The 16,153-nt window shown below is 46.3% G+C and overlaps 1 protein-coding gene across 8 annotated transcripts in view; it reads left to right on the top strand.

Annotated features, from left to right (window-relative positions):
• Window positions 1-16,153, top strand: part of IQSEC1 (IQ motif and Sec7 domain ArfGEF 1) — a 685,614-nt gene that overhangs the window by 461,448 nt on the left and 208,013 nt on the right. The gene's annotated exons all lie outside the window — the stretch shown is intronic.

Here is a 16,153-nt window from a genome sequence, read left to right on the forward strand (position 1 = left end):
TGATTAAAATATATAATATATATATATATATACATTTAAATGCAGCTAGTCACTTTACTCCTTCTATGCTATAATTTCTTTATGCAGCAGGGTTGTATGTTTTGAATGGTGTGTTTTGTGGTGCCAACCTCCCTCAAGGAATCGCATAATCTAAATAATTACTACATTTCACACTGTGTAATTATTCACAGTGCCAAAGAAACAGTCTAGAGCCTGAATTCCTACATGAACTTTCACAACTGAAAAGGGGCTTAGAAGCCTCTTTACCTTGCAGACCCCTGACTTCAGACAGCAAGTCCCATGATCCACAACAGTTATAGAAACTGGATTTGATTGGCAAAACTCTCCTTAATAGAGGAGTCAAAGGAGACAAAATCATTCTTAAAGATCATCTGGGTCAGGACTGAGGGCACTGGGATAGTGGCTGTCTGAAACTAACCTGGTTTGTGCGTAAGTATAAGAGCTGCACTCTTCATAGCACAAACATTCGCTCTGACCTCAATAATATTAGAAGTGCTCAAGGAAAGTGCTGTGCAAAATTTACAAGAAAAATACAAGCATATGCTCTTAATAATGCAGAAACTATTAAAAATAACCAGAAGGGTTTCAAAAATCTCTGTGGGCATTTTGGGTATAGTGGTTGATCTTTTACTCTTTATTTAAAATTCAGCATTCAAGTCATGCTCATCAGTAAATAGCCACTTTTATTTGTTTGCTTCTAAACATTTATTTTTGTTTAGAATATGTAGGTTGAACATACTTTAGTTAGTTAGTTGCTTTCAGCAATGCTTATATGTACCATAGCTTACATTGGCTGCCACGGCTAGTGCAATGCAAAATGAAGTTCCTCTTTGCATAGCTCTATGAGCATTATTTATGAGGTTTTTGGTTGTTTTAGTAGTTAACTAGAACCTCTTTTCTTTGGAGGTAGTGGGTACTACCTGTGATGGTCAGAGAGTCCAGAGAAAAAAGAATATTCCCTTTCAAAAATCCCAACTGCCTTCATAATTTCTCTCTGTACCTCATATTATTTTTCTTAAGCAGCCCTCACACCTCATTTTTAGAAATCTGAAAGGTACCACTAACTCTTCCTGTTTGCTTCTTCTTTATCTCCACCAAGTAGCAGCCTCTCTCTCTTTTTCCTCTTCTGCCCAGAGGGCAGCTGCTGCAGGAAATGTGATGGGTTCAGATTTGGAAAATGTGAGGTACCATCTCAGAAGTTTAACCTAGGGTTGAATCATATTATGTCTCAGCACAGCAGGATTCACTTGCAGCAGTGTATCATGATGACATACGGGTGTGTCTAGTATTGTCCTGAGTATCTGCAGTTGGGAGAATGCCTTAACCTTCTTGACACACTGCCAGGTCGCCACACACAATTTTTGGACCAATATCGCTATTTCAGTTAGAGACATGAGGTTTTTATTTTTTGTTTTTAACTGAAATAGCTAAACAGGTACAGCCCCTAGTACAGATGCATTTATGCCAGTATAAATGCATATACCACCAGTATACCTTGTTCCTCTTCCGCTACAGGATTAAATTATACCGGCATAAGCACCTTTATAATGGCATAAGTGTGTTCATGCTAGGGAGCTTAAGTCATATTAAGTATACTGGGATAGTTAAAGCAGTACAACTTTTGTGGTTAGACAAGCCCTAAATGAGAAATCATAAAAATAAATGTCTCTCTGTGAAGGCAAATAATTAGTGTGTCAAACAGCAGTAATGTAGGGTCCTGTCCAGCTCTCATTAAAGTCAATGGAAAGATTACTGTTGACTTTAGTGACAGCTGGATTGGGTCCTTGTTGCAACTGTCCTTAATTAGAGTGTGAGTGTGTCCGGGGGAAATGCTAATGCATGTGTTTAACTTTTCTACCATGAGAAGGCCCACTGAAATCAATGGTAGCAAAGTTGAGCACCTGCATAACATTTGCAGAATCCAGACCTCAGTGTGGTAGTACAGCACTTAGCACAAAGGGGCTCAAACCTGCTTGGAGTCTTTGCACAGTACTGTCATACAGGAACAGTAATAAAATCAGCAGTTGGGTGGTACTTGGAAATATACTGAACTGCCTAATTCATACTTTCTTTTCAACTACAGCAGAACCCACTTAGGGTATGTCTTTCTACATAGCAATTAGACTCCTGTGGCTGGCCCATGCCAGCTGACTTGAACGCGCAGGCCTCAGACTGTAGGGCTGTTTGATTGCAATGTAGACTTCTGGGCGCAGGCTGAAGCCTAGGCTCTAGGACCCTGTCATGTGGGAGGGTCCCAGAGCTTGAACTGCAGTCCCAGCTGGAAGCTGTATACCACAATTAACCAGCCCCGCAGCCTGAGACCCGTGAGCCCAAGTTAGCTGGCATAGGCCAGCCACGGGTGTCAAATTGTAATGTAGACTTACTTACTGTCTAGCAAAATTCAATAAAGTGAAACTCCTTCCATCTATGAAGAAGTGAAAGGGAAGTCCTGAATTGTTTCAGTAAATTTTTGCTCTGCTTAACATGAAGCTTCAGTCCATTCAGAGGATTACATTCTTGAAACCCACCAAAAGCCGAGCCAACTGGGTTGCATTTCATTGTCCCACACAAGGGGCAGCAGGAGGGGACAAGTTCAGACAAAATCCATCCTCACTGTATATGGGCAAGCAAGAGAATTGCAGCTCAGTCCATCTGCATTTGGTACTTCAGGCGACAGAGAGCAGATGCTGATGCTGCTGTTCCTCTATATCCCTTCTAGAAGGGTTCCTGGCTATTGGTCCTGTGTCAGTGATGATTCAGGATCCCCTTTCCCATCCCAGACCCAGTGCTCCCATCCTGCCAGCTGTGACTATGCCAGTGTGGAGTCTACCTCTCTATGCACAAGGAATGCAGAGGCCTCCATGTGGGACTGCTCCACCTATGCTCCCCAGCAAAAGGCTACTACAGGGAGTACATGGCACAGGAGGCCCCCACAAGTCCACAGGTGAATTTTCATTCTTCTTTGAGTGATTGCTCATGTATTCCACTGTAGGTGTGCGTGCTCGCCACATGCACCGGTGCCGGAAGTTTTTCCCTTAGCAGTACCCATAGTGGGGGAGCCCCGCTGCAACCCCTGGAGTGGTGCCTGTATATCATGCCATAAAGGGGGCTGCGTGCTCCCCGCACCCTCAGTTCATTCTTGCCACCAGTGAAGGTAGTCGGAACTTCTGCTCCAGCAATTGCTGTAGTTTCTATCCTTGGTAGTACCTTGATCGTTACTAGTTCTGCAGTTAATAGCCTGGCCCGGGGCATGCCCCGAGCCCCAGGCTTCATGTCGTGCGACTCCTGTTGCAATACCATGGCCAGAAGCGATCCACACTCCTAGTATCTTCGCTTTCTGGGCGAGGCTCACATAAGTGAGCGGTGTAAAATTTGCAAGTCCTTTAAGCCCCAGACTAAACGCGAATGCGAGATCCGACTCCGGGCCCTACTTATGGAATTGGCATTGGCACCGGTGCGTCGACCCGACCCGGCGCCAGGTACCGCGTCCTCGGTGCGGAGCAATGCCCCATCCATCAGTCGGCACCGCTCCCCGGCCAAGAAGCAGGGCAAGTCCCAGTGACGCTGAAATAAGGACAGGGGTGAGGCCGGACCTGAGTTGGCCAGCCCACGATCCCCCTTGGGACCCAGACCTCCGACTCGTGCGGAGCGGAGTAGTCCGGCCCCGTCCGTGCACGCCTCCCCGGCAATAAGAGTTCCTTCCACGCCGGAGGCAGCCCAGGCGGCGCACAACGTCCTCATCATGCCGGTACCGAGCGGGCTGCCAGAGCTGGGGCCCCGGTCCCGAGGGAAGCTGCCGTTGGGCACCTAGCCCTCACTGGCCAGGTCGGTTATCGACGCCTACACTCGATCCGCCGGGCCCTCCCGTAGCCCCCAACAGACCTCCACTCCATTGTTGGGGGTCGCCTGGGAGCGAGTCGCCTGAGTCTTCCTTGATCCAAAGGGGCCGCAGGCGCCGGGACGGAGAACGTCAACGCTCTTCATCCAGTGATAGCAGGTCTCAACGCCGCCGGTCATATCGCGACGATCGCCATGCTCGGAATGCATCCTGGCACTCACCGGCACTGTGGCGTCGTGCCCGGAGTCACCGACGGGACTCCAGGGATACTACCTCCGACGTCTACTTCTCGTCATCGTCGAGGTCGAAATCCCGGGGCAGGACCCGATGTGGACGGCACTGGTCGAGCCGCTCCTACGGCACCATGCACTCCTCGGCTACCTCTGCCTCAGCCCCCAGCCGTCCTTCCCCGGGCCGCATTGTTCCCCAGGAACAGATAACCCTGGTGGGGCCCCAGACGGCGCAGTGGCAAGGGGCGCCATGGCAAGGACAGTGGTGCCAGTGGGCACCGTGGCCCCAGGCGTCTGCACCGCCAAGGCCCCGCTCCGTGGCTGGGGCATCCCAAGCCCACTCCGCATCCCCGCCTTGGAACTGAGAGCACTCCTCGGGTGCCGCACCACCAGCACCGGACCCAGACGCGGAGTGTAGCCGGCCGGCACCGCCCAATGCGCTAAGGGCCATCCCAGTTGCCCCGTCGGCACCAGATGAGTCCATAGCGGCACTGCCCCCTCCTTCTCAGGAGGATTTCAAGGCGCACCAGGAGCTCCTCCGGCGTGTAGCCACCAATCTACAGCTGCAGGTGGAGGAGATGGAGGAGCCATCTGACAATTTGTTCAACGTCCTCTCCTCCTCAGCACCGGGCCGTGTGGCACTGCCGCTTCACCAGGGGGTGGCCAACATCTCGACTGGTCTATGGCAAACCCCATCCTCTCTTCCACCCATCTCTAAGAAGGTGGAACGGAAGTACTTCATGCCATCAAAGGGGCCTGAGTACCTCTATACTCACCCTACACCGAACTCATTGGTGGTGGAGTCAGTCAACCACCTTGAACGGCACGGTCAGCCCACACCAACCCCTAAGGATAAGGAAGCCAGGAGACTGGACACTTTTTGGAAAAAAGGTTTATTCCTCTGCCAGTTTCCAGCTCAGGGTGGCAAACCACCAAGCACTCCTGAGCAGGTTTGACTTTAACTTGGGGAGCTCTTTGCCAAAATTCGAGTCCTCCCTTCAAGAGCAGAACAGGAAGGAGTTCAGGGCGCTACTTGATAAGGGTGCGGCGGTAGCGAAAGCAGCTCTCCAGGCTGCCTCGGATGCAGCTGACACGGCGGCTCGTTCGATAGCCACAGCTATCTCCATGACACTGGCGTCGTGGCTTTCCCTGTTGGGGCTGTCAGTGGAGTCCCAGGCTCTGATGCAGGACCTGCCATTTGATGGCAAAGCGTTATTTGCAGACCAGACAGACACCCGTCTGCATGGGACGAAGGACTCCCGCACCGCCCTGCAGACACTCGGTCTGTATGTCCTGCTGACCAAGGACAAGCCCAGACTGCAGCCCTTGGCTCCCCCTGCACAGGGCAGATACAAGCCCCCAACCAAGCGGCCTAGGGATCAGAGGCGCAGATCTCCGCGTCAGTCCCACTCGGCCCCACGCCCCGGACCCTTGAAGGGCAAGAGGCAGGGCAAGAGGCATTTTTGACTGTTTCCGGGGGGCCACCCGGCCTGTTGCCAGGGAAACCTCCCCCCTCCCCCAGTTAATAAAGTTGGTTTTTGGCAACCGTTTATCTGCCTTCAGGGTACATTGGTCCCATATAACGTTGGACCAGTGGGTCCTCAGTACCATCTCCGAGGGGTACAGGCTGCAGTTCGTTTCAACCCCACCGCACCACCCTCCGCCCCAGGATGCCCTGGGGGACCTGGAGCATGCCCTTCTTTTAAGTCTCCCTAGGTGCGGTGGAGAGGGTACCTCAGGAATTCCAGGGCAAAGGGTTTTACTCCCGGTATTTCCTGATCCCGAAGGCGAAAGGCGGGCTCAGGCCCATCCTTGACCTGAGGAACCTCAACCAGTTTCTGGTTCGCTGCAAATTCCATATGGTGTCCCTGGCCTCTATCGTCCCATCCCTGGACCCAGGAGATTGGTTCACAGCCCTGGACCTCCAGGATGCGTACTTCCATATCCACATTTTTGAGGCCCACAGGCACTTCCTACGCTTCCTGGTAGGGACAGACCACTACCAATTTACGGTCCTTCCCTTTGGTCTTTCTACGGCCTGCAGGGTTTTCACCAAATGTACGGCGGGGGTCACAGCCCACCTCGGGAGGATCAGGCTGCAGATCTTCCCGTACCGGGACGACTGGCTGCTCAAGGGCAAGTCTCGGTCCCAGGTGCAGGCACAGGTGGAATTCCCGCTAGACACCTGCACGAGTCTAGGCCTAGTGGTAAACGAGGAGAAATCCACGTTAGTCCCGGTTCAGCGCATACACTTCATCGGGGTGCTGTTAGACTCTCTGGGGGCCATGGCCTCCCTCCCCTGGGACAGGTTCGAGACACTCAAAGGTCTCATCGCCTCGGTCACGGCCTTCCCTCTGACGATGGCACAGATGTGCCTTCAAATCCTAGGCCATATGGCAGCATGCACCTTCGTGGTGTGACATGCCAGGCTCAGGATGAGGCCCCTCCAACTCTGGCTGGCCTCCCAGTACTCCCAGGCCAGGGACGGACACCACGCTGCCACCCTATATAGTGACCGACCTGCAATGATGGTCCCTCCCGAGCAACATGCGCCAGGGTATCCCCTTCCGGGAGCCCCCTCCCTCACTAGATCTGATATCGGACGCTTCAGACCTGGGATGGGGATCCCATGTGGGGAACTTCAGGACCCAGGGCAGATGGTCGCCCTTGGAATTGTCCCTGCACATAAATATCAGGGAACTCAGGACGGTACGCCTGGCGTGCGTGCCCTTCCCCCAGCACTTAGGGAAGGTGGTCAGAGTCCTCATGGACAATATGACCGCAATGTATTATATCAACAGGCAAGGGGGCACGCATTCCGTGGCCTTGTGCCAGGAAGCCCAACTCCTGTGGGAGTTCTGTATAGCCCATGACATCCTCCTGAGGGCCTTTCACCTGCCTGGCAAGCGCAATACACTCGCGGATCACCTGAGCAGGTTTTTCTCCCAACAACACAAGTGGTCTCTACACAGGGAGGTGGCCAGGCGGCTCTTCCAAACTGGGGCACTCCCCAGGTAGATCTGTTTGCCACTGCCCAGAATCGCCTGTGCCCACGATTCTGCTCTAGGGCGGGGGAGGGCGAAGGGGTGATATCGGATGCATTCCTGATTCCATGGTTGGGCCACCTGTTCTACGCCTTCCCACCCTTTCCCCTGATAGGCAAGGTCCTACAGAAGGTGAAGGCGGACGTGGCACAGATTATCCTCATAGCCCCGTATTGGGCCCGTCAGCATTGGTACGGGATCCTCCTGCAGCTTTCAGTGGCCACCCTGCACAGGCTGCCGCTTCGGCCGGACCTCCTCTCCCAGGAGGGAGGAAGTCTCCTCCATCCCAACCTGGCCATGCTCCACTTGACAGCGTGGCTGCTCCATGGTTAAATGAGGAGAAAGGGAGGTGTTCGGAGAGTGTTAGACAGGTCCTCCTAGAAAGCAGGAGACCATCCACATGTCAAACCTACTTGGCAAAATAGTATCGGTTCTCCAGGTGGGTGAGGGAGAGGGGTGCTTCCCCCTGCTCTGCCTCTCTCCAACTCATCCTTGATTACCTCCTGTCCCTTAGGACCCAAGGGCTGGCGCCCTCCTCGGTCAGGGTGCACCTGGCGGCCATCTCAGCCTTCCACCCCCCGGTGCATGGCCACTCGGTGTTTTCACACCACATGACGCCCCGGTTCCTAAAAGGGCTGGGTCGGGCCTTCCCGTATGCTAGACCCCCAGTCCTGCTCTGGGACCTGAACCTAGTGCTCTCCCGCCTCACCGGGCCCCTCTTCGAGCCCTTGGCCACACGTTCTTGTTCCCACTTATCGTGGAAAGTGGCGTTCGTGGTCGCCATCACCTCAGCCCACCGGGTCTCGGAGCTCCGGGCCCTGACCTCTGAGCCCCCATACATGTCTTCCATAGGGATAAGGCCCAGCTCTGCCCGCACCCGGCTTTTCTGCCAAAGGTAGTCTCAGCTTTTCACATAGATCAGGACATTTTCCTCGCGGTCCTCTGTCCTAAGCCCCATTCCTCCATTGAGAAATGGCGCCTGCACATGTTAGATGTGTGTAGAGCACTGGCTTTTTATCTGGACAGAACCAGGCCATTTAGGAAATCCCCCCAGCTGTTTATTGCATCGGCTGTGCGCATGAGGGGGCGACCAGTTTCCACCCAGTGGCTCTCTCATGCATACGCATGTGTTACGACCTGGCAGGGGTTCCCCCACCTCCTATAGTAAAGGCTCATTCGACCAGAGCTCAGGCCTCGTTGGCTGCCGATGTGGCTCATGTCCCTATTCAGGACATTTGCAGGGCTGCTACATGGTCCTCGGTCCACACCTTCTCATCGCACTATGCGATCGTCTCCCAAACGCGGGATGACGCCGGGTTTGATAGGGCGGTACTCCACCCGGGTAACCCTTAAAACTCCTACCCACCTCCATCAGGTATAGCTTGGAGTCACCTACAGTGGAATGCACATGAGCAATCACTTGAAGAAGAAAGGACAGTTACCTGTTCCGTACTGGCGTTCTTCGAGATGTGGTGTTCAGGTGTATTCCACATCCCGCCCTCCTTCCCCTCTGTCGGAGTTGTCTGGCAAGAAGGAACTGAGGGTGAGGGGAGCACGCAGACCCTTTTATGGTGCGATATACAGGCGCCACTCCAGGGGTCACAGCGGGGCTCCCCCACTATGGGTACTGCTAAGGGAAAAACTTCCGGCACCGGTGCACATGGCAAGCACGCACACCTACAGTGGAATACACCTGAGCAACACATCTCGAAGAATGCCAGTTACGGAACAGGTAACTGTCCTTTGTGAAGTTCATGCCATTAAAATTTGTTTCCATTGCACAAATTCTCTCAGGATGTAGCAATTGTTATCTGTTAACTATGTTCCAAATGCTTCAGACCAAAAGGATTGTAAATTTCCTCACCTCTGTTCTACCTGTGAAGGGGGAAAATAGTGTTTTCCACTGTCCAGTGGTTCCCAAACTATTGTACATGTACCCATAGGTGGTATGTGACCTTGATGTTCACTCACTTCAGAACAATTTTTTAAGAAAGTGGTACATGAACCAATACTTTGGGAGCTACTGCACTCTGCTATTGAGTGAGGGGCAAAGAGGAATCTCTCTGCCTGTCTTATTGCAGCATCTTACATCAAAGAGTGAGAAAGGGCCTGTCCTGCTACAGCTACTTCCCACTCCCCAACAAACAAGTTGCCTTCCAAAGCACCCTGTGCATGTGCAGAGGGTGAAGAGTGAACCTCTTGCCACTCCTGGGTTGAATAAGAAGGAATCTTTTACTAAATAAAGGCTTTTCCGCTTATAGTAATTCTCCACTTGTAGTGATGAAAAACTCCCCTGCTGTAAGAGGGCTTCACTGTATACACTTACCTTGCAAAACATGAAAGTGACCTTTGTGGCTAGGGCAGAACACAGCACTATTCATATAACTTGGTTAGTGTTGCCTTTTGAGTTCCTTTTCACAGTTTGCCTGCATAATATAAGCAAATATTTAATTAGTATCCAGTTAACATTTTTATTATGCTCCCAGTTGTTATGACCACTGTATTTTCACAGAAAATATAGAGTGACATGTACTGTAACAGGACTGGGATAAAATCATTTGCCTATTAAATTGCTAGTGCTCTTAATAATGTGCCATATGCTAGCTTACTCACAAGGATGGGGTTAGTGGTTAAAAGAGTAGACTGGAACTATTTGAGTCAGCAAATCCACAGCCCACAGAGAATAAAATGAAGGGTTTATAATAAAGTAACACATAGTTTTCAGATTGCATCTAAAAGTTCCATTTGCAAGTAATGGAGCAAAATAGTCAATAGCTTGTTTTCCTTGCTCCACACATCTGGAAAAAGTAAAAATGTGTTCTTTCGGTATGTGAGTTATCATGATACTTCCTTACCCACCCAGCCCAACATTTTCCATCTTTCCATCTTGATTCAGTCATCTTACTTTATTTTTAGTTATTCCATATATTTTTTTGTCAAAATAGTGACACAAGAACAATTTGACTTTTCTTCATTTCATCAAGAAAGAACGCTTCTCAGGGGTAGTTACTAAATATTGCATGGAGAGGCCCCAAAACAATAACAAAAAATAATGCAAAATAGAATGTTTCATGGTGAAGAAAAATATACAGGCTTTGTCAAAGTGTAATATTAGATCAAAGAAAGAGACATAGTCTAAGCACAGGACTGAAAGCCAAGATCTCTTGAGTTATAATCCAGACTCTGACACTGGTTCTCTCTGTGGATCTGCACAATTTACATGGAGCTTAATCTCGTAACTCGTATTTAACTCTTGCATGTAGTCAGTGTGTACGAGTTACATGATTAGAATCTTAATTTGTATGCCTTAATTTCCACATCTGAAAATAGGTATAACAATACCCACCTCACGTGGTGGTTGTGAGGAATGACTACTTCGTGTTCATAAAGTACTTTGAAGATGAAGAGTGCTGTATATGTTCTAAATACTATTATTATAGGCAGCACAAGTAGCAATGCCTATCATTAAGATTGCCCAACATGATATTAAAAGTGTGTCACTAGTTATCTTCTGGCTAATAGTTTAAACACCAGTAGGCATTCCTAACCATTTAAATGTATTGGGATGTACAATATTACTAGTTCAAACAAGTCTTTCATGTAGGTTAACAGACTTTTAGAATCTGTATTATTTGTATGGGTCTCGGTTTCCATTATTTCACTAACTTGCCTGTAGTTTTAATGTTGGTTTTTAAATTGTAACCCCGGTCTGCAATGTGTCAAATTCTGAAGGCTTAAGGCAAAGATGTTTGAGTCAGTCTGAGTGCTCTGAACACGTATATCTTTGTAACTTCATGCTCAGCACATGGCTCTTTTTATAGACATTCTTCTCCTGGTTTAATGTAATGCAGCTGTAATTATCTTAACACAAACTGTCCTTTGGGCTGCGGGATCTCTTTAGACTGACAGCACCAATAACTACACACCACTTGGGGAATCTTTAAAAAGTCATTGTGGCTGTATAACAAATAAATTATATTGTGAGGTAAGCATAAAGTAGGTGACAGTCTTTAGAATTCTATTACATATTAGGTATGTCAGTGGACACAGCCCATGCATTAAGTATGATAAAGAATATTAATATAAATTAATTGGGTAGAACATACTGTTTTCTGATAATGTCTCTAGTGTGTATATAGGGGTCTAGAGAGGAAATTTAATGTACTGACTAATCTCTGCACACAGCAGCACCCTCTACTGTAGACTTGTTTAACATGTGAGTCATCATTTTTTCTCTTAACTCTTAACTTCTTCAACTCAACTAGGGACCCCTGTGTCTTGAGAGCAGGCTGACCTGAATTCTACCTTCACTTGTGACAAATAAATTGTGGGCAGCCGTGATGAGCTTTACAATGGAAGTCAGAGGGCCTGGGTGGTCACAAATCCATAAAAACATTTAGTGGTTAGAGCAGGAGACAGCGACTAGAACTCCTGGCTACTGTTTTTGCCTCTAACTTGAGCAAATCAGTTAACACCTTGTGAAAGTTACTTACCTCTCTGTGCCTTATTTAACCTCTATATGAGATGGATATACTTAACAAAGATACTGAGGATTAATTAATATTTGTAAAGCACTTCCAGTTCTTCTGATCAAAGTGGTGTTGCTAATTATCATTATTACGTATTCTCACCTTGATAGACTTGATTTCCCATTAGAATCCAAAGTTACGCATGCATATGAAGGGGAGAGCAGTCCAATAAATTGGGTGGTCTCCATCTAATCCCTACTGAGTTTTCATCCATGTTGCAAAACCACTACCCTTGGTATATTTCAACACAGTTAAGAGTTGCTGTTCAAAGCTAAAGATTTGTAGGTCAGGGGTGAGTGCCATGGTATATGGAATTAAATATAGAGCTTGCTAACACTGGCTCAAGTCAGTGATGTTCATTTTCACAGCATTTAAAGAAAATCATTTAATCCACCAATAAACATCTTTTTAAAGGCAAACTACTTTATTTAAGAAACCTCTGTTCAAATTTGCTCCTGTTGATTTTTTTTATCATCAGCTTGCAAGAAAATGACAATTTGTTGTAGATCAACTAGGATCCAAGGACTAGTCTACCCACAAATATGCAACAATTTAACTAAATTTCTTTCCTAAAACCAATTTAGTTATTTAGATGCAAGTCTGTGTTTGGACACATTCTTATTCTGGAACAACAGTGGCTCAAGTAGATGTAGCTAGTCAGTTGCAAACTGATTTTAGCTAAATCAACTTTAAACTACTTTTATTCTCAATAAAGAATTTCCACATACTCGCATCAAAATAATTGCACTGATTTTAATTGACATTTTATTATTTTGATCCAAGTTTGTGTGTAGACCAGCCCTACGTCCTAACCTAAATTATGCCAAAGTGCTGTATTTTCATGAAACTGAACACTAATGGTATGCAATGAAACCCTAGAAGTCAGAAAGCTGATCCAGGCAGCCTAGCTGATCCAGGAACTGTTTTATTATTTATTTACACAGAGCCTTTCAGAAGAGCTTGTTGACGCAGATCCACAGTATACTGGCCTGGTAAAACTGTTTACTTTGGGATGGGGGAGTTTAGATTATATTTAGGGTTCTTTATGTGTTATTGTGCTCACCCAAAGTGATGCATACATCAAAAAGATTTATTTCCTTTGTTTCCTGAGACAGGGTTGGGGCATCCTGCAGGGTTGGCACTACTGAGATGTTTAGCGTTTAACACATTACCTTCACTGCTTGTTTCATTGCTTGACAGCTCTTCAAGTCACCTAGCAATTATCCTTTAGGACTGATATTGGCTTGTCCTGTAGCTCTCAGCCTTTGCTATTAATATTAAATTACGCAACTGTTTAGTTTCTGAACTTTTTATTTTTAACATGTTTTAGGAAATCCTGAAGATAAATCATTCTTGTACTAATCTTTATAATTTGAATCAGCATTTCAGTGCCTTGTGCAGGACCCATTTCCTGCACTAAATGCCATAGAGACTGTAAGGATGTGAAACTTAAATATTTTTAGTTTAAATGGGATTATTTTCTGTTACCAAAGAATAAACTAGGTGAGTGGAGGGGGGGAATAAAACTCTGAGCTTTCATAGCTGGAGCTCATATTCTTCCTGGAGGAATCGGATCACTTTTAAGTAAATGGTGAGTACTGATCAATGTAATAGTTATTGGCTGTTTTATTGGCATAAATGGACACTGTAATGTCTGACCCTACTTTATTAAATGTGGGATATGCAATACAATTTTCTTTTTATAAGTTTGTATTGTTTAAATTATACCTTTTCAAAACAACAGCTAATATCTGGAAAAGTTTTTTTTCATTCACCATCTTAGTTTTTTAATAGAAATTTTATTTTTTTTGCTATCTCTTGTTGTTGATATCTGAGTTGTGTGTTGTTTTTTTTTGTTTTTTTTTTGCATACCGGAATGAAGTTGCATGTAGCTTTTTTGCTATGCTGTCCATATGGATATCTGCATAGCAATCATTTTCCTTGGCATCTATAATAAAAACAACAAGAATTTGTATAGTAAGCAGAGTCTTGCTATCAGTCTTCAGTTAGGAATGAATTCATTTTCTCTTGCTATAATTAACTGTGTGACAGTTAAAGAATGATTGAAATGTTTGAAGTGTAGGTCTTTACTACTAGACAGGTAAAGGAAAAAAGTTAAGCATGAGATTTTTTTTACTTTGTTAAATGAGTACAGGTACCTGGGATGTTTATATTTCACAAAGACAGTTTAAAAGCAAAAGCTAGACGTCTGCTTAGTTACTTTAGAGCCTCAAGTTTACTTAGTTAAAAAATTCTGTACAGAATTTGAAATAGCCAACACCGATTGCTTGACTAGGCATGCTTGTATGGAATGTTTCCATAATGAAGATGTCTTGAAGTCTGTAAACTTGAATGTCACAAACTGATCAATTAAAAATGGTCTCAAGTTAGTCACACCTTCTTTTCCAAAAGTCTTAGCGGTATGCATGGTATTTTGCCTTTAATGAGTTCTTATTATATTGTTATATCGTGGTAATGAATAGTATTCTTTCATAGCACTAGGGGAGCACTTTGATCTAATGGGGCCAATTTGCATTGGGAGCAATAACATATTTGTAAATTGCATGGGAGGAATTGTTACCCTGACATGAAGCACTGACATTCAGCTTTCTTGAAACCCATCATTTACATGCAGATTGTTTTTATAATGTTTTGTAATGTGCGCTGTTTGTCGCGTTGAGGTTGTGGGACAGCCTGCATTCTCATGGAATATAAACAGCCACAGATAGGTCACTCGTTTGCTTCCCTAATTTTCACCAAATGCTACAACCCTCTGTTTGTTAATCATGCATTTAGATGCACTCTTTCAGAGGGAATCACTGTTTGTAAAAGAGAGTCTGAAGATTTATGCCTGTTAATTAAAATGAAGTGGGCCACAATGAGCATATAATGCCTGTGCTCAGTGCTCTGCATTGACTGCCAATGGGCTGGTAATGATCTGTTAAAGCACAAATAGTGTGAGGACCAGTTACTTGAGAAAATGCCTCTCCCTCTATGCTCCATCCCTGCAGTTAAGATCAGCTGGGTATTTCTGCTGCCAGGTCCTTGGACAGAAGTCTAGATATGCCTCAAGGCATTTGCACTAGAGCAGGGTGGAAAAAGTCTGTCAAAATGTGGTGGTGGCTGTTTGTTTTGAATGTCAACAGGAGAAAATTCCCCTTCTCTCCAAATATCCTGTGTTTTGACCAGCTTTAACCCTTGACCTCTTGGCCTAGCTCTGACATTTGGTGTCTTCAGGATATATTGTTAGGCATATGGATAGAACAGACAGTATATTATTCCCATACAGAGGGCTCTAAATATACATGACTTCGTTGGCCATCTGTGTACACCAGCAAGCTCTGTCTCTCCCTAGCCCTGCATCCCCGCCTTTGGCCTTTAATGTTAGGCATCCAGATTATACTGAAAGAGCCAAAGTTTTCCAGTAAGACTGGAACAGTGACCCACACAAAATGCATGCAGGCCCATTGTGCCGCTAACCCCACATTTTGCACAGGCAGGCAGAGAGACTGCTATTGGCAAATACATTTTCATGAACATCCGCTTGAGATTTTCAAATGGCCTCTGGTTAAGTGGTTTTCTGACGACTGAAACTGGATTGTGTATTGTGATAAGTACACACTTTCTGATTATTATTTTTTTAATCAGACAGTTTGGTGCAGCTTCATCTGACACACTGTAGGTATATGGATCTGGATTGAAGCCTGCTTCTGTGAATGAAAGATTCCCAAAAAGCAACACTTGAGAATTTTGGCAGCTAACATACTAAGTTATGTAACTTTCCAGACTGGTGCATATAAAGATCTGATGATAGAATTTCACCCACACTGTGTGTATGTTCAAGTTAATGCAATGAACACATCTAAGGACAAGTCTCTGGTACAGCCCTACATCAGCGCAGCTGTGCCACTGTAGTACATCTGGTGATGACGCACTATGCCGATGGGAGAGCATTCTCCAGTCAGCATAATTACTCCACCTCAGTGAAACTTGCGTTGCTCGGGGGTGGCTTTTTCACACTCTTGAGCGATGTAAGTTATATCGACTTAGGCTGTAATGTAGACCTGCCCTAAATGGCAGGGAGTCATTGAGAATAGAGAAAAACTATGGGATTTTTCACCAAATACTTCAATATTTTTTGAAAACCTTGCAACTTTAAAGAAGAAAAATTTCTTAAGGCAACCATCCCAAGCTGTCAATAACCTTTTCCCCCCTTTCAGTCCCTGAAACCACAAAACCCTACCTGTTAGCCCATCTGCTTAACCTGACTACTTACTAGGACCTGCATTATTCAAAGGCATGTGACCCCATTCAGTCCTCTGAGCCTTACACTATTGCTCAGATCTACTTGTGAATCGACACCATCTCCGCACTGAATTTGAGCTGATGCCTAACTTCCAAAGAAGAAGATAGTCCACACCTCTGTAGGAATAAGGAGAGCCAACACCGCTGAAAGGAGTCTAACCCATGCTGCCAAAGCCTACCATCTAC

Source organism: Malaclemys terrapin, chromosome 7, assembly GCF_027887155.1.
Source record: "Malaclemys terrapin pileata isolate rMalTer1 chromosome 7, rMalTer1.hap1, whole genome shotgun sequence".
NCBI lineage: Eukaryota > Metazoa > Chordata > Testudines > Emydidae > Malaclemys > Malaclemys terrapin.